This window comes from Aotus nancymaae, unplaced genomic scaffold, assembly GCF_030222135.1.
Source record: "Aotus nancymaae isolate 86718 unplaced genomic scaffold, 86718_ANA_hifiasm-v0.15.2.pri h1tg000014l, whole genome shotgun sequence".
Lineage (NCBI taxonomy): Eukaryota > Metazoa > Chordata > Mammalia > Primates > Aotidae > Aotus > Aotus nancymaae.
The window spans coordinates 46,751,534-46,767,903 of NW_026988425.1; positions in this window are offsets into that span (position 1 = coordinate 46,751,534).

Sequence of the window (16,370 nt, forward strand, 5' to 3'; positions counted from 1 at the left end):
ATAAAATATATTTTTACTCCTTCATTTATTCCTCTCTATATGCTTTTCTTTTTCTCAGAAAACACATCTTTATTTTCATGCCCAATTACTGGCTCTTTTGCAAAAATATATCTTAAATCTTCTAAAGTCCCCACAAACTTTTGTAGCAAGTTTTAAAGCAACTTTTTACTTGCAAATTAGAATGCAAAGTAGTTGGACTTAGATGGAGGTAAAAGGAAAATTCCTATTACAGCATCTGCAAATTACAAGTGAAAGTCACTTATAACTTATCCTGCAGTGCTTTTGAAAAACTTAGCTTGTTTTCTTCAAAGAAGAAAAATGCTTCATGAAAGGTCTAATAAAACATTTAAATTACTAAGGATAATTTGAAATTTTAAGTTTTATGGAATTTAGATGATTACTAGAATCCCAGCAAGTAGCATAATGGACATAATTTTTATAACAATTGAGAATTACTCTGCACATGATACACTTGCATTGATTTGCATTTAAAACTATATTTAACCCAAGTCACCAATCAAAAAGAATTTTTTTGGCAAAATATAATTATCTTGATAAAAACCTTAGGTTGTCCATATTTTCCTATAAATTTGAATTCAGTGGAATGGTACATTTATTTAAGGCATGTAATTTTTGGATAGTTTCATATTTTTGTGAAAATCATTCTGAAAGCTAATAGAGACAGAGATATAAACATGTATCTGTGTGTGTCTGTGGGGGGGAATGTATATATCTATATGAATATTATATATATGAACCCATATTATATATTAGTATTACATGTATGAGGATATATATACACACGTATGTATGTATGTGTGTGTGTGTGTGTGTGTGTGTGTCTGTTTTACTATCAAACAAATTGCTCAAGTTTGTGGTCCTCCCCTCTAACAGTGAGGGAAGTATCTGTCTTCCTACTCAAGCCCAAGGTGATGGAACACAGGCTTCCACACCCTGGAAGATGTTGTAAAACCTTTTCTCTCATTTTAGTAGCTGTCTTTACTAAAAAGACCAGGGAGATTGTGACTGCATGCTTATCCATGGTCTGTTCATCTACCATCTGAAAAATGACAAAAATCGCAAGGGTGGAGTCCTCCCTAATTCACTCCAAAAAACTGTATACTTTGAAAGGAGAAGCAAGACACCAGAAAAGCAGCAAGGAGGAAAAGAAGGCAAGGATGAGAAAAGGAAAGAAAGTCTATAGAGAAGGGTAAGTAGGAGGGAGAAAGAAAGAAGAAGGAATTCCCCTTTTCCTGTGTTTCAGTCATCTTAAATTAACCTCCAGTCTTCTTGACCACCAGTTACCCTGAAGTTATAGTTCCATTGGCAAACCTGGAAAGAAAGAGAATAGCAGGGAGAAAATTACCCACATCCAATGTGGAAGAAAAGGCTACTTTAGAATACAAATTTCTGAATGATTGTCAAAGCATGAATTAATGAGCTAACTGAGGGAGATTAAGAAGCTCCAAGTAGACCAACCTGAATCATTCCACTAGAATTGAGAAAAAAATAATTTATTTCAGTTTTAAAGCACAAATTGGCATTATGCTAAGCAAAATAAGCCTGTCACAGAAAGAAAAATACCACATGATCTCACTTACATATGGAATCAAACAAAATCAAACTTTGCAGAAGTAGAGTAGAGGGGTAGTTACTAGAGGCTGAAGGGCTGAGAGGGAGCAGGAATGGGAAGATGTTGATCAAAGGGTACCAAGTTTTAGTTAGACAGGAGGAATCAGTTTTTGAGATCTATTGCACAGCATGGTGATCACGGTTAATAATAAAGTATTGATGTGTAGAAATGCTTGTGATTTTTACACATTGATTTTGTATCCTGAGACTTTGCTGAAGTTGCTTATCATCTTAAGGAGATTTTGGGCTGAGATGATGGGGCCTTCTAAATATACAATCATGTCATCTGCAAATAGAGACAATTTGACTTCCTCTTTTCCTAGTTAAGTAACATTTATTTCTTTTTCTTGCCTGATTGCTCTGGCCAGAACTTCCAATTCTATGAATAGGAGTGGTGAGATACATCAATAACAGACAAACAGAGAGTCAAATCATGAGTGAACTCCCATTCACAATTGCTACAAAGAGAATAAAATACCTGGGAATACAATTAACAAGGGACGTGAAGGATCTCTTCAAGGAGAACTACAAACCACCACTCAAGCAAATAAAAGAGGATACAAAAAGATAGAAAAATATTCCATACTCATGGTTAGGAAGAATCAATATTGTGAAAATGGCCATACTGCCCAAAGTAATTTATAGATTCAATGCTATCCCCATCAAGCTACCATTGACCTTCTTCACAGAACTGGAAAGAAAAAAAGGTAAACTTCACATGAAACCAAAAAAGAGCCCATATAGCAAAGACAATCCTAAGCAAAAAGAACAAAGCTGGAGACATCATGCTACCTGACTTCAAACTATACTACAAGGCTACAGTAATCAAAACAGCATGGTACTGGTGCCCAAACAGAGATATAGACCAATGGAACAGAATAGAGGCCTCAGAAGTAAAGCCATACATCTACAACCATCTGATTTTTGACTAATCTGACAAAAACAAGCAATGGGGACAGGATTCCCTGTTTAATAAATGGTGTTGGGAAAACTGGCTAGCCATATGCAGAAAGCAGAAACTGGACTCCTTCCATACACATTATACAAAAATTAACTCCAGATGGATTAAAGATTTTAAAATAAGACCTAATACCATAAAAACCCTAGAAGAAAATCTAGGCAATACCATTCAGGACCAAGGCATAGGCAAGGACTTCATGACTAAAACACCAAAAGCAATGGCAACAAAAGCCAAAATTGACAAATGGGATCTAATTAAACTTAAGAGCTACTTTACAGCAAAAGAAACAATCATTAGCATGAACCAGCAACCAACAGAATGGGAAAAAAATCTTTGCAATCTACCCATCTGACAAAGGGCTGATATCCAGAATATACAAAGAACTTAAATAAATTTACAAGAAAAAATCAAAAAACCCCATCAAAAAGTGGGCAAAGGATATGAACAGACACTTCTCAAAAGAAGGCATTTATGCAACCACAAAACATATGAAAAATGCTCATTAACACTAGTCATTAGAGAAATGGAAATCAAAACCACATTGAGATACCATCTCATAACATTTAGGATGGTAATCATTAAAAAATCAGGAGACAACAGATGCTGGAGAGGATGTGGAGAAATAGGAACACTTTTACACTGTTGGTGGGAGTGTAAGTTAGTTCAACCATTGTGGAAGATAGTGTGGCAATTCCTCAATGATCTAGAACTAGAAATAGCATTTGACCCAGCAATCCCATTACTGGGTATATATCAAAAGGATTATAAATCATTATATTACAAGGACACATGCACACATATGTTCATTGTGGCACTGTTTACAATAGCAAAGACTTGAAACCAACACAATTCCCCATCAATTATAGACTAGATAAAAAAAAAATATGTGGCACATATACACCATGGAATACGATGCAGCCATAGAAAAAGATGAGTTCAGGTCCTTTGCAGGGATATGGATAAAGCTGGAAACCGTCATCATCGGCAAACCGACACAAGAACAGAAAACCAAACACTGCATGTTCTCACTCATAAGTGGGTGTTGAACAATGAGAACACATGGACACAGGGAAGGGAACATCACACACTGTGGCCTGTTGTGGGGTGGGGGAACTAGGGGAGGGATAGCAAGGCATAGGGGGATTAGAGAGGGATAATATTAGGAGAAATACCTAATGTAGAAGATGGGCTGATGGATGCAGCAAACAACCATGGCATGTGTATACCTATGTAACAGTCCTGCATGAACTGCACATGTACCTCAGAACTTAAAGTATAGCAAAATAATAATAATAAAATATTTGTATATTTCTAATTACTAAAAGAGTAGATTTTAAATGATCTCACTACCAAAAATTGATAGGTATGTGAGGCAATGACATGTTATTTAGCTTGATATAATCATATTTCAAAACATTGTACTTTATAAACATATAGTTATTACTCTCCTATTAAAAATAAAAATTGGAATTCAAAATAAAAGTAGAAAGTGATAGCTAATGTGTGCTGCCTATACAAACAAATATGTTACTTTAAGAAAAAAAAATAAAATGAGTAAAATATTTTTTATACTTTGGGGTCTCTTTTATAGTGAATTACATGCACTATATCTACTTTGTATTTATGTAGTAGATTTCATTTCTTCAAGAAGAAAATTGATAAACACATCAAACTTGATGATGCAAATATGTATCAAATGTCAAATGCCATGTAAAAATTACTTCAAAATTTCACAGTTTAAAATAACAAATACTTGTGACTTAAAATAATTCTCAAGGTCGAAAACCCAGAAGCAGCTCTGCTGGATGGTTCTAGGTCAAGGTCTCTCATGAAGTTGTCAGCCCTGGCTGCAGTCACTGGAAAGCTCAACTAGGGATGGAACATCCACAGACAAACTCACCAATGGTGTTGTTGGAAATCCTCAGTTCTTCATCACAGGGCTGCTCATAACATGGTAGTTACCCATGATGGAGTGATTCAAAAGAGAGAGCACCGTGACGGAAGTCACAGTCTTTCTTAATCTAATCTCAGAAGTGACATGCCATCATTTTTGTTTTACAGAACCCCTGGTGCAGTATAAAAGGGGCTCCACAAGGAGGTGAACATTAGGACCCAGGGTTCATTGGAAGCCATCTTGGAGGCTGGCTACCACATCATTCTTATACACTTGTTTTCTCCCTATATTGTATAAAAATAAATGAGTAGATAGCCAGGTGTGGTGGCTTACACCTTTACTCCTAGCACTTTGGGAGGCTGAGGTGGGTAGATCACTATAGGTCAGGAGTTTGAAAAGAGCCTGGCCAACATGGTGAAACCCCATCTCTACTAAAAATACAACAAATTAACCGGGTAAGGGGCAAGCCCCTGTAATCCCAGTTATTCGGGAGACTGAGGTGGGATACTCACCGGAACCTGAAAGGGGGAGGTTGCAGTGAGCTGAGATCGCACCACTGCACTCCAGCCTGGGAGGCAGGGTGAGATTCCATCTCAAAAATGGATAGATGATGAATGGATGGATGGATGGATAGACAGATAGATAGAAAAAATACGTTAATGAATCATGAATTTATGAAGAAATGTTTAATATCCAATTTCTCTACATTATCTTATGATTTTATTACTGTATTTCCTGAAATGAGAGCCATCTTCTATCACTTGATGAATGAAACATATAACTAGAATTGAAACATATAAAAGACAAAACTGAAGAGAAGAGTACATGAGTACATAACAGTTAACCTTGTTTTCATGTGCATCCCTAGTATGAAGGAAAGACAAAAATAAACTTTTAGCCCATAATCTGAACTGTCCCATTTAAAACCAAGACAAAACAAACAAACTTCTGTTTTGTTCGGAGCGATCTGAATGCTCCAGTTTAAAATCAAAACAAACCCACTTCCACGTACTTACTGCTTCTATCATCCACCTGAACATTTCTTTACTTAGTGTCTTAGTGCATGCAGGCTGCTATAGCAAAATGCCATAGACTGGATGTCTATAAATAACAGAAATTTATTTCACAGTTCTAGAAGCTGGGAGGTCCAAGATCAAGGCAGACCTGTTTTCTGGTGAGGTCTGGGTTTCTGCATCACATCAGTCTCTTATTTTGTCCTCACCAGGTTGAAGGAGAATGGTGTCTTTGGGGTCCCTTGTATAAGGCCGCTAATTTTAAAACCTAATCCCACAAGCCCCTCTTAATAACATCACCTGGGGGTTAGGATTTCAACATGTGAATTTTGAAGGACATAACATTTAGAAGATAGAAACTAGACAAGGTCAAGATTATTTCTTAGGTGTTAAATTTCCCTAAACATCTTTTGAGACTGGCCTTCCTTGACCCCAGATTATGGTGCTAATTGTTTCATTTTTGTTTCTGACCATTTCAATTTCCATCATCCATTCCCTCCACTTCCCACTACATTGTCATTCCAAAGATGGTTCTGAATAGCAAACTTGGAGCCATCTCATCCAAGTATTTCCCTGTCACTTAAAATATCACAATTCTTAAATTTCAAATTATTTTCCTAAACTGCAGACCCATATTTTAAATGGAAATCAAGATGTCTTCATTGTCATATTGCCAGACACACCAAATTCACTAAGTCTAAAGCAAACATTTTTTTCTCACATCTACCCTTCCAGCTGATTTTCTTGCCTCAGTGAATTGTATCTCAGTGATGAAATTATTTGCATCAGAAATTTAAGAATGGTCTCACTCACTAAGATTGCTATGTAAGGTTGTGCAGTTAGTGCACTGCACAAAGGTATCCCACTGAGTTGACAAGTAGGAGCAGAAATTTAATCTTTCCCCAAAGCCCTGTGCCCTGAGTGTATGGGCTCTATTGGGCAGAGAGAAGGGGCACCCTTCATTTTTCCAATGTTGTCTCTCATTTTCCAGCTCAGAGGAGCTACAACTGTCTAGAATAAACATCTTGTTAAAATTTACAAAACTGCATTGAACCCTGAGCTCCCTGATGTAATCTGCCACCATGCCCTGTTGATTCCACCTCCTCTGCAGTTTAAATAAACAACCTACACTTTTGGCCCATGTCTTCCTCCATTGTTCAAGTGGTCATTCCTTGCCTAGATTATGCAACTAACTCATAAATGGTATTCTGTGTAGAGCATCAACTCTTTGACCCAATATTTGCACTGTTAACAGCCTAGTCTTTCTAAAATGCTCATCTGACCAGAAGTTACCAAAATCTCACATATTCATAAACAAATATTTTAACTACTTACTGTATGGACGCCACTTTATGACAAATAAATTCTCAAGCAAAAGTTTAAAGTCCGGAACAAGGAAGCACAGATCTTTACCATTTGACCCTTGCTTAGGAATCCAGCCTTGTTTTTTCACATTCTGTAGAAGCCAATCACCCTGAAGTACTGAAGGAAGCATGGCGTCTCACACGTGTATGGATTTGCAGTTGCTATTCTCTCTGTGTGAAATGCTGCCCACTTTCTTTGCTCCAGTAACTCTGCTTTATATTTCAAAACTAACATAAAGCATGATCTCTTCCTTTCCTGGCCCCCCTAAATTAGTTATTTTGTTTCTCTTATGTTCTCCCATAGCATCCTATGTCTTGGGCACTTTTCACATTGTGTTATTACACATTTACTACTTCTTTATTTACTGGTTGTAAATTTCGCAGACACATAAAAAACAACTTATTAATGCTTGTATCTCCACAAGTAGATACTCAATAAATCCTTTTCTTTTCTCCTGAGCAAAATAGCCATAGTTCTCAACATTTTTCACTTTCCATCATAAGTATCTTGGTATTTATTCATAGAAATTCCAGTTTTTCTATTTCCTTCACTATTGAATGATCAGAAAAGACGATGAATTAGAAAACGATAAAAACAAAATGGGTTGACATTTAATTACCCCGTTTACTAGAACATGTGCAGTCATTTCAACCAATTATTTTCATCGTGATGCCATTGTATTATTATATAGTCTTCCTTGCTACAAGTTTAAAATATATTTCCAAATCTTAATACCTTTCATACATATCTGCTGTGTAGGATTAAAAGGCAAAAATAATTTCAAAATTGGAAGTAACTTCAAGTATAGAAGTAACATTTAAAAGATTTTGTTAATGGAGGAATGTGGATACAGAGCATTATGTGCGTGGGTCTAGCTGAAGAGACTATGAAGCAGAACCCTCATGTTTTAGTTACTTCATGATCCCTTCTAACGCATAACCTGGAGCCCGTGAGCCGCTGTAAAGGAAAATGTATTCTCTCTGAAGATTGCTTTCTCTAAAATTGGGCGCCATCCTGCCAATTTAAAACTACCATTTGTTTAGGGCTCCTTTGAATTTTAAAAACCACTTTCAAAATATCATCAGATTTAGTTTCTAGAATAACTCTCTGATTAAGTTGCACAGATGTTATTGGGTCAAGACTCACGTATTCTAAATTTAATATGATAAGCATATGGGAATTGGTGTCATCTGCTGTTAGAATAACCTCTTCTTGTACTGTTTTTCTCTCCTCTTTGTATCTTCTTGACACAGAGGCAGGTGTCTCTCACAGCATTCTCCAGCTCAGGAGCTCAAGTTCACATTTACATTTGTAATGGGAACATTTCAGAACCTCTGCTGGCTCTTTACAAATGGTTTATTGCATGCTGGTGACATAACATTATCTTTTCATTCTAATCTTCCTTGTCAATGTAATAGCTGAAGTGCAAGATAGAGGATTAGCAGTGCCCAGACTTAATCAGTTTATAAAAATCTTCAGAGAAAGCCACTCTGTCTTTTATATGTCACAGATGTTTTGTTTTCACTTGATTAGGCAATTGATGTGGCTCCCAGTGCCTCAAGAAAGGCAAGATGTTCTTACTATTTATTCTTACACTAAAGGATGACAAGGGAATGGGGCAGGCCGTATCTAGTATAGCTGGATAGAGAAATCAGCATGCTGGCCGGAAATGGAGACAGAACAAGGCATTTGCAGACGCTTTATTCTTTTTATCCCACAACCTGCTAAAGTATGGTCAAGTGTTCTGTGATTCACAACCCAGCAGGACCTTCTCTACTGTAATTCATGTTTTATATATAGCAGCTGTACATTGGGAAGATTACTAGGAAACCATTTGGAGAGAAGTCAAGTTCAAGTTGTTTGTGCAAGTAAATGAGCAGTGCAGCTGGGGTTCAGGACTTTCCCCCCTTTTCAGCCCATTACCAAATGAACCTATTAAAGGTTCATTTAAAAGAGTAGAGGTGGAACAAAGTGTCTATCTAAGAAATGTCTGGAGTGATTTAGTTCCAGAACTGCTACCCACGGCTCTCCTGTCTAAATTCTATCTTTCATCTGGTGGAATCCCTGTTGTAACTATTCTGCTTGTGCCTGCTCAGCTATTAAGATGATATTTTCAGTTTACTTGTTGCACTAATCAATTTATTACATTCATCTTCTTCAAATATAAGTATATTCCTTGGTCCCAATACTTGAGACTTTAATTCTTAATATAACATTTTTTTCTCAAAGTATTGTTTCCTGATAAGCTATTACAAGCAAAAATTTAATAGTGGTTGCTTAATTCAGTCTTAATGCTATTAGAGGAATTTAGCTTATTTGATTTTCTATTTGAAATTTATTTTTAAATATTTTTATTGTTTGATATATATTTTTTATTCAAGTTATGTTAGCCCAAAATAGTATCACAAGAATAAGAATTTACTTTTAGCAAATAAAGTTTATTAGAAATAGTATATTGTGTGCATATGTGTTAAAGTGAGAGATTGCTACAATTTTAATTACACATATTGTTTTCATGAATTTAAATAAAACATTTCATAACGTGGGATTTGGTCTTCTTTTTACCATTTGAATATTTGCATGTTAAGGAATAGGGTCATTCATTATTGTGCTGTTGCTTTGAATTTTCTTACTATGTAAATACTAATGATGAGTAGAAAGCACCCTTCTCAAAAGAATGGGTAATATGTTAGCTTAATTTGTCTTCAGTTACGTATCACATTTTATGATAGCTAAACTAGAATTACAGCATCAGCTATGAAAATCAAAAAGGGACAAGCACTTCAAAGCTCATGCTTACACAGAGAAAGAATATATACAGCAGAGTTGTGAAGAAGAGATTGAAACTTAGTCAATGAATGTCTCAATCATGTGGTGAAATACAACTCCAGAACAAAAGTTTTCATAAAATTCAAAGCACTTATTTTATATTGATGCCTTGAAGAAAACCCAGGGTTCCCCTAGGCTTCTTTTTTTACGCAGGTGAAACACAAACATTGATCATGTATGGGAAAGCTAGAGTATTCTGAAAATGTGAATGAGTTGAATACATTGTATTTATGATCAACAATGGGAGCGCAGATCACCATGGAGATGAATAATCCTTTTAATCCATCTTAGAATATATTCCTCAAGCAAAATTGTAATCACTGCATAATGAGAGTTATGTGTGTCTCCTGACACAAGTACAAGGACTAGTATGAATAATTTTAAGGAGGATCTCTTAAACTGTCCTTCACAGACAATTAGGCTCATGAGATTAAGAATGCACTCTGAAGATTAGCCAAGAGTCCCTACTGCCAAATATTGTAACATACGAAGAGCTCTTTTAGACCATATGGTGACCAAGAGCATCATGGCCTCCAGAGAGCCTTGTCAAACTTTGCCACAATCTGTCACCAGATCCCACAAGTGAAAGCTGATTCCAGAGGAGTTTAACTCAATGAAGTCTCCTGAAGATACTATCACGATTAGAAAAACACAACTGCCCTGCTGCATTTCTGACTGTTAGTACATTTCTTTTCCTATTTGTGCTTATTGTACCATACATTCAGTGCTTTCTCTCTCTTAACTTAAAATCTTCAGAAGCATTGATGCAAAAAACACTAACTCTAAACTCAATGAATTTCAAATTAGTCCTGTGAAGCTGTGGGGTAGAATATTTGTGTTTGTAAAAATCTCATATTTGTCACAATTTCTACTTCTTTTCTTTTACATATTTTAAATATTTCAGAAGCTTATAATAATAACATTATTATTATTATGTTTTTTGAGGTTGAATTTTCATCCAGGGAAGATACAAAATTTTGTCACTTCAAATGCCTAGACTTCTAACATTTCAGGGGGAAAAAAATTAATATCAACAAAAAACCCACCACCACAATAATAATCATAGGCCAGACATAGTAATGCCAACTTTTTTTGCCAAGTATTACTATGTTTAAAATGCTTCTATACTTCTTTAGTTTTAATTTTAACACTGAAATAGGGGCAGACAATGTCTTGGGATAAAGGACAATCCTTAAAATTGAGTAAATTAGAAGTCTTAAATGAAATACATTTTTGAAGTCACTTCACATATTTTTAAGGAGTTTGAATCCCACAGCTACTTGCACTGACACCAAATTTGCCAGAACCTTGATCTTGGACTTCCCAGCACCTTGATCTTAGACTTCCCAGCCTCCAGGACTGTAAGAAATAATTTTCTATTGTTTATAAGACACCTAGTCTATGGTATTTTGTTTTAGTAGCTCAAATAAACTAGAACACTTAGTAAAGAATATTTGACTGTTTCCCCAGCAGTCTTTTTTTTTTTAATTATACTTTAGGTTCTGGGGTACATGTGCAGATCATGCAGGATTGTTGCATAGGTACATACATGGCAATGTGATTTGCTGCTTCCATCTCCCCATCACCTATATCTGGCATTTCTCCCCATGGTATCTCTCCCCAATCTCCCCACCCCCCACTGTCCCTCCCCTAATCCCCCCAACAGACCCCAGTGTGTGATGCTCCCTTCCCTGTGTCCATGTGTTATCATTCTTCAACACCCGCCTATGAGTGAGAACATGCAGTGTTTGATTTTCTGTTCTTGTGTCAGTTTGCTGCGAATGATGTTTTCCAGATTCATCCATGTCCCTACAAAGGACACGAACTCATCATTTTTTATGGCTGCATAGTATTCCATGGTGTATATGTACCAAATTTTCCTTGTCCAGTCTATCCTCGATGGGCATTTGGGTTGGTACCAGGTCTTTGCTATTGTAAACAGTGCTGCAATGAACATATGTGTGCATGTATCTTTATAATAGAACAATTTATAATCCTTTGGCTTTATAAAATTTTTCTCTTTTCATTCTGCAAACTGCAGAAATATAAGAGAATGTGCTCGCTCACTGGTTTACATTCTCATTGACACATAATCATAAATGGATATGGCAATGGGAGGTACAAACATCTAAACATGACATGTTTTTTAACAATTCGAAATTTAAAAATCAAAACTTACATTCAAATCTTGGTTGGAGACTGTAAACATTTCACTATTCCAGGCTCCTTTATAATTTCAGAACTTCAGGAGAATAAGAGAAGTCTGGAATTCTGGGGAGAACCTGGCACACCAGGGAAGCTCCCAGCACCAAGTAGATGGTATGAGAATCATCTGCATTTCAACATTCTAGCAAGTCATATGGCATATATTTAATGTAGGGTTCCCAGGGAAACAGAATCTGGGACAGATATTAGCATGCCGGAAATTTATTAGGCAGTAGCCTCAGGAGCAATACCTATGGGAAAATAAATAAAAGAGGACTGAGCAAAGGAATATGTTGAACTGTAAAGTAGTTTCAACAAAGGTGTTACCGTATTCCATTGGAAACTTTAGAGCTGCAGCAGTCCTCTAGAATTTGCACAATTGCAGTGAGGGGGTCAGGTTTTTCTATCCCACATTGACCATTTATTAGATATAGGATGCTCGGGGGAAAGGAGTGTGACCTTGAGAGGTGGCTCTCTTTGAGGGGAATCCTCAGAATAAAACTCAGCTGAGCCCCAACAAATGTTAACTCTCCTGTCGATTGGGAAAAAGAGTCCTCAGCTCTGAAGGATAGATTTGGACAGCAAACTACAGCACTTATTTCATTGTGCTAGTGTCATTTGTACCTGACAAATGGCAGCTCTGTACTTCCCATTTTTGTTTATTAAACTTACCATCAACTAATGTGCTACATATTTTATTTGTATACTTTGTTTATTATATGTCTCCTTGATTACACTGGGTTACCCAAAAAGAAGAATCCGAGACAAAGGCATATATGCTTTCTTAAAGAGTCAATACTAGGTAACATACTTGGTTTCAAAGGAAACAGAACTTAGAAATGAAGAACAGTCAATATCGGGTCAGTTACCAGGCCAGCGAGCAACTGGTAACAAGCAAAACTGATTCTCAGTCTCCTGACAGTCTCTTGAGACCATCTCAAAGTAATACCTAAAGGCCATCTTAACAGCTGCTTCTCAGATTAACCCATGCAGAGAGAGAAAAGACTTTTTCTGTTGGCTTCCTCCTCCCATTGATAAAAGGTTCATCCCACAGAATTGTAATCGCTCTGTACTTCTCAGTTAAGGATGCATAGACACATACAAGCTTGCACTTTATTCCAGGAATGTCATTATTAGCAATTTATCAAAAAAAATTTTAAATACAAGCAATACACATAAGTAACGTAAATACAAAGTAACGTAAAAATGATACATATAAATAAAGTAAATACAAAACATAAATTACTGTAATTCCAAGAGTTAGAAACAACCTAATTATTCAACTGGAGCAGATTAAATGAATCATGATAAAGTCATATTATGGGCTACAGGGTATCCACCAAAAAGAGTGATTCTATGTTTATACACTACATAAATTAAGCTTCAAGACATGTTAAGTGGAAAGGAAAAAAACAAAAACAAGGAACAGAATATATAAACCTAACAAAAATATCTTTTATTGATACCTGAGAGCTAGAGCTCTAAATACTATTGGGGTCCTACTAATGAGGTATATTTCCCAACACCCCATTCAGAAGCTATCTATGTGGTGAAAGAAATAATCTTGTGAAACATGAATATAGCCCCGAATTACCTAGAGACTGAGAGAGATAGGATGCATCCATTACGTGGTGTGAATCCAGACAGAGGTGCCGTGCTGTGGTCTCGGTGACCATGGATGTACTTCCTGATTGCAACAAATAGAGCTTTCCCTGGCAGTTCCAATCTAAGTGAGGTGTGACTTAAAGGATATCCCTGGAATTTCAGCCTCCAGTCTGCTTCTTCAGATATGCTAATGTTTCTGCAAGTTATTTATACCTTTTAATAAATACCTCTTTCCTTAAATTACCTAGCTAAATTCTATGGTCTATAGCTCATCTTGCTGACCTATAGAATATGCTACTTCTTTTGTTTGAAAAATGTTTTTTTTTTTTTTGAGACGGAGTATCGCTCTTGTGACCCAGGCAGGAGTGCAATGGCGCGATCTCGGCTCACCGCAACCTCCGCCTCCTGGGTTCAGGCAATTCTCCTGCCTCAGCCTCCTGAGTAGCTGGGATGAAAAATGTATTTTAAAAGGTACCTGTAAAGATAGTTTTTTTGTGCATACATAAAATATCTCTGGAAGGACACATAAGAATTGATAACATTGGTTGAGTCCAGGAATGGAAGTTGGGAGTTGGAAACACAGACACTTCATGATATTCCCTTAGAAATTTTGAACTTTATGAAAGTACTATCTTTACAGAAAACAATCGGTGTAAATTCTACGAATATGGAATGAACATAAGTAGATACTTCTCGCAAATCTTTGGTTTTATAACTAAAATAATTAACAGTAATTATTGAATTCTTACTACACGACAGAGACTTGACTAAGTGCAAAAAATACAATGGAGAAAAAAAGTAAGTTTCCTGATGCTATAAAGATAGATGAAATTATAGATGAATATATAACAGTTATATGAACATCCTAGTGTCATTGGAAAAGGAGAGTAAAATTATCATTGATTAAACTAACCGTTATTATTCACTGCCAAAGCTTCTTTTATATGTTATATAATTTATATTCTATTTATATAAATATGTTTTATATAATGAAATATTCATATATTATGTTGTATATAATATAGTTAATACCTATAGGTAAGCAACATCTTGGTTATTTTAAAGGGTTAATAACATTTCTAAATTGTTCAATTTATATGTAAAAATAAAGTTTTACATAATTTTTGTCAATCAAATATGTGAAGAAATATTTTGGTGAATTTTTTTCCTCCTATCAAATTGTGATTTAATGGCTACTAACCAGTCAGATGATGGTCATAATTTTAAGCCTTTCAAATTTTCTCATTGTCTAGGAAAGAGAGTATCCTAGTCTTTTCAAAAGTTGTAAACATCTTTGTTAATTATTCAAAGTGTCAGAGATAATCATGGATAGCATATTAAATCATTTGAAGGTGATATATTTAAAAATGCCCCCTGAGTAGATGTTCTCTTTAAGCTGCCTCTAGTTGACTAATCAAAACTGAAAGTTGTTTTTTATTGTTGTTGTTTTGTTTTCTTCTTAGAGTCGGGAAGCTGAATAACATCAGATTTATCACATATAATTATATAAAGTTAGAAAATAATGACATGGACTGGGTGCAGTGGCTCACTTTGGGAGTGTTATAATCCCAACACTTTGAGAGGCCAAAGTGGTCACTTGAAGACACGAGTTTGAGACAAGCCTGGGCAACAGTGAGACCCTGTTTCTACAAAATCATTTTGAAAATTAGTGGGGTATGGTGCTGTGTGTCTGTAGTCCTAGCTACTTGGAGGCTGAGGAGGGTGAATAGCTTGAGTCCAGGAAGCTCAGGCTGCAGTGAGCCAAAATTACACCCCTGCACTCACTGAAGCCTGGGTAACAGAGTGAGACCTTGTTCCAAAAAAAAAAAAAAGAAGAAGAAGAAAATGATGACATTTTAATCTTAGAGTTCTGAAGCGCAGTATGGACAAATGTATGAAGAATTCTATTTATTACTGTGTAGATCTCGGAATAGTCATGTTCAAGAAAAGGAGGCAGGATCATGTGAATTTTAAAGCCTGAGCACCAGAGTAAAACTTGGAACAAGTGCCAATTGGGCCCTTTATTAGCTCTGTTTTTGTCAGCAGGTTAATCCCTCTACATCTCAGTTTCTTCATTGTAACATGAGGATGATACTAGAATGATACCACAGAAGGTTGTGCAAGGATTACAAAGAATCATCTACATAAAGCACTTATCCTAGTGCCTGGCAAGAGGCTTTAATAGATTTTCTATTTTAAAAAATAATGAATAATTGAGGAGTTCTTTATTACACGGCATCTGACTTAACCACTAGCATCTTCTTATTTCCTGGTACATATCCAGTAAGGTACGTCAGAGTTTCACCTCCCTAAAATATTGGAAAAGAGTTTTACCATACTATAGAGAATTTCCCACTAACGAGATGTGTAGCTATAAGTTCAGAATCTCCATTTGTGGCTCATATGTGTTTATTTTTTCCTCTATTCTGAATTGAAGCAAATCTATGGTTCTTAAGAAAGGCTATTTTCTTGACTCAGTGAGGCAACAAAGTATGAAAGAGTTGTTTGTTAACTGTCCTAGGCCTATTTTTAGAAGTTCCTCTAAATATATTCACTAATTTTAGAATGCAACAATACCAGGTCAAGAACTATAAGAGGATAGAGGGCAGGGAGGAAGAAGTACTATTGAGTTCTCACTAAATTTAGGAGATATTACTCAAATAATTCAAACACTATTGGTGAATTTAGAAAAATCCCTTGTGGAATTATTCACTGAGTATCACAGTCATATACGCATTGTTTGGGTCATCTTAACAAATGCTGCCTAGATCATAAAAACTGGACCTGTCGTTTAAAGACATTAATGATGTCTTCTCAGAAAACAATTTTTCTGAATGGCAAGGGTTGGGATGATGGGTAGTCCTTT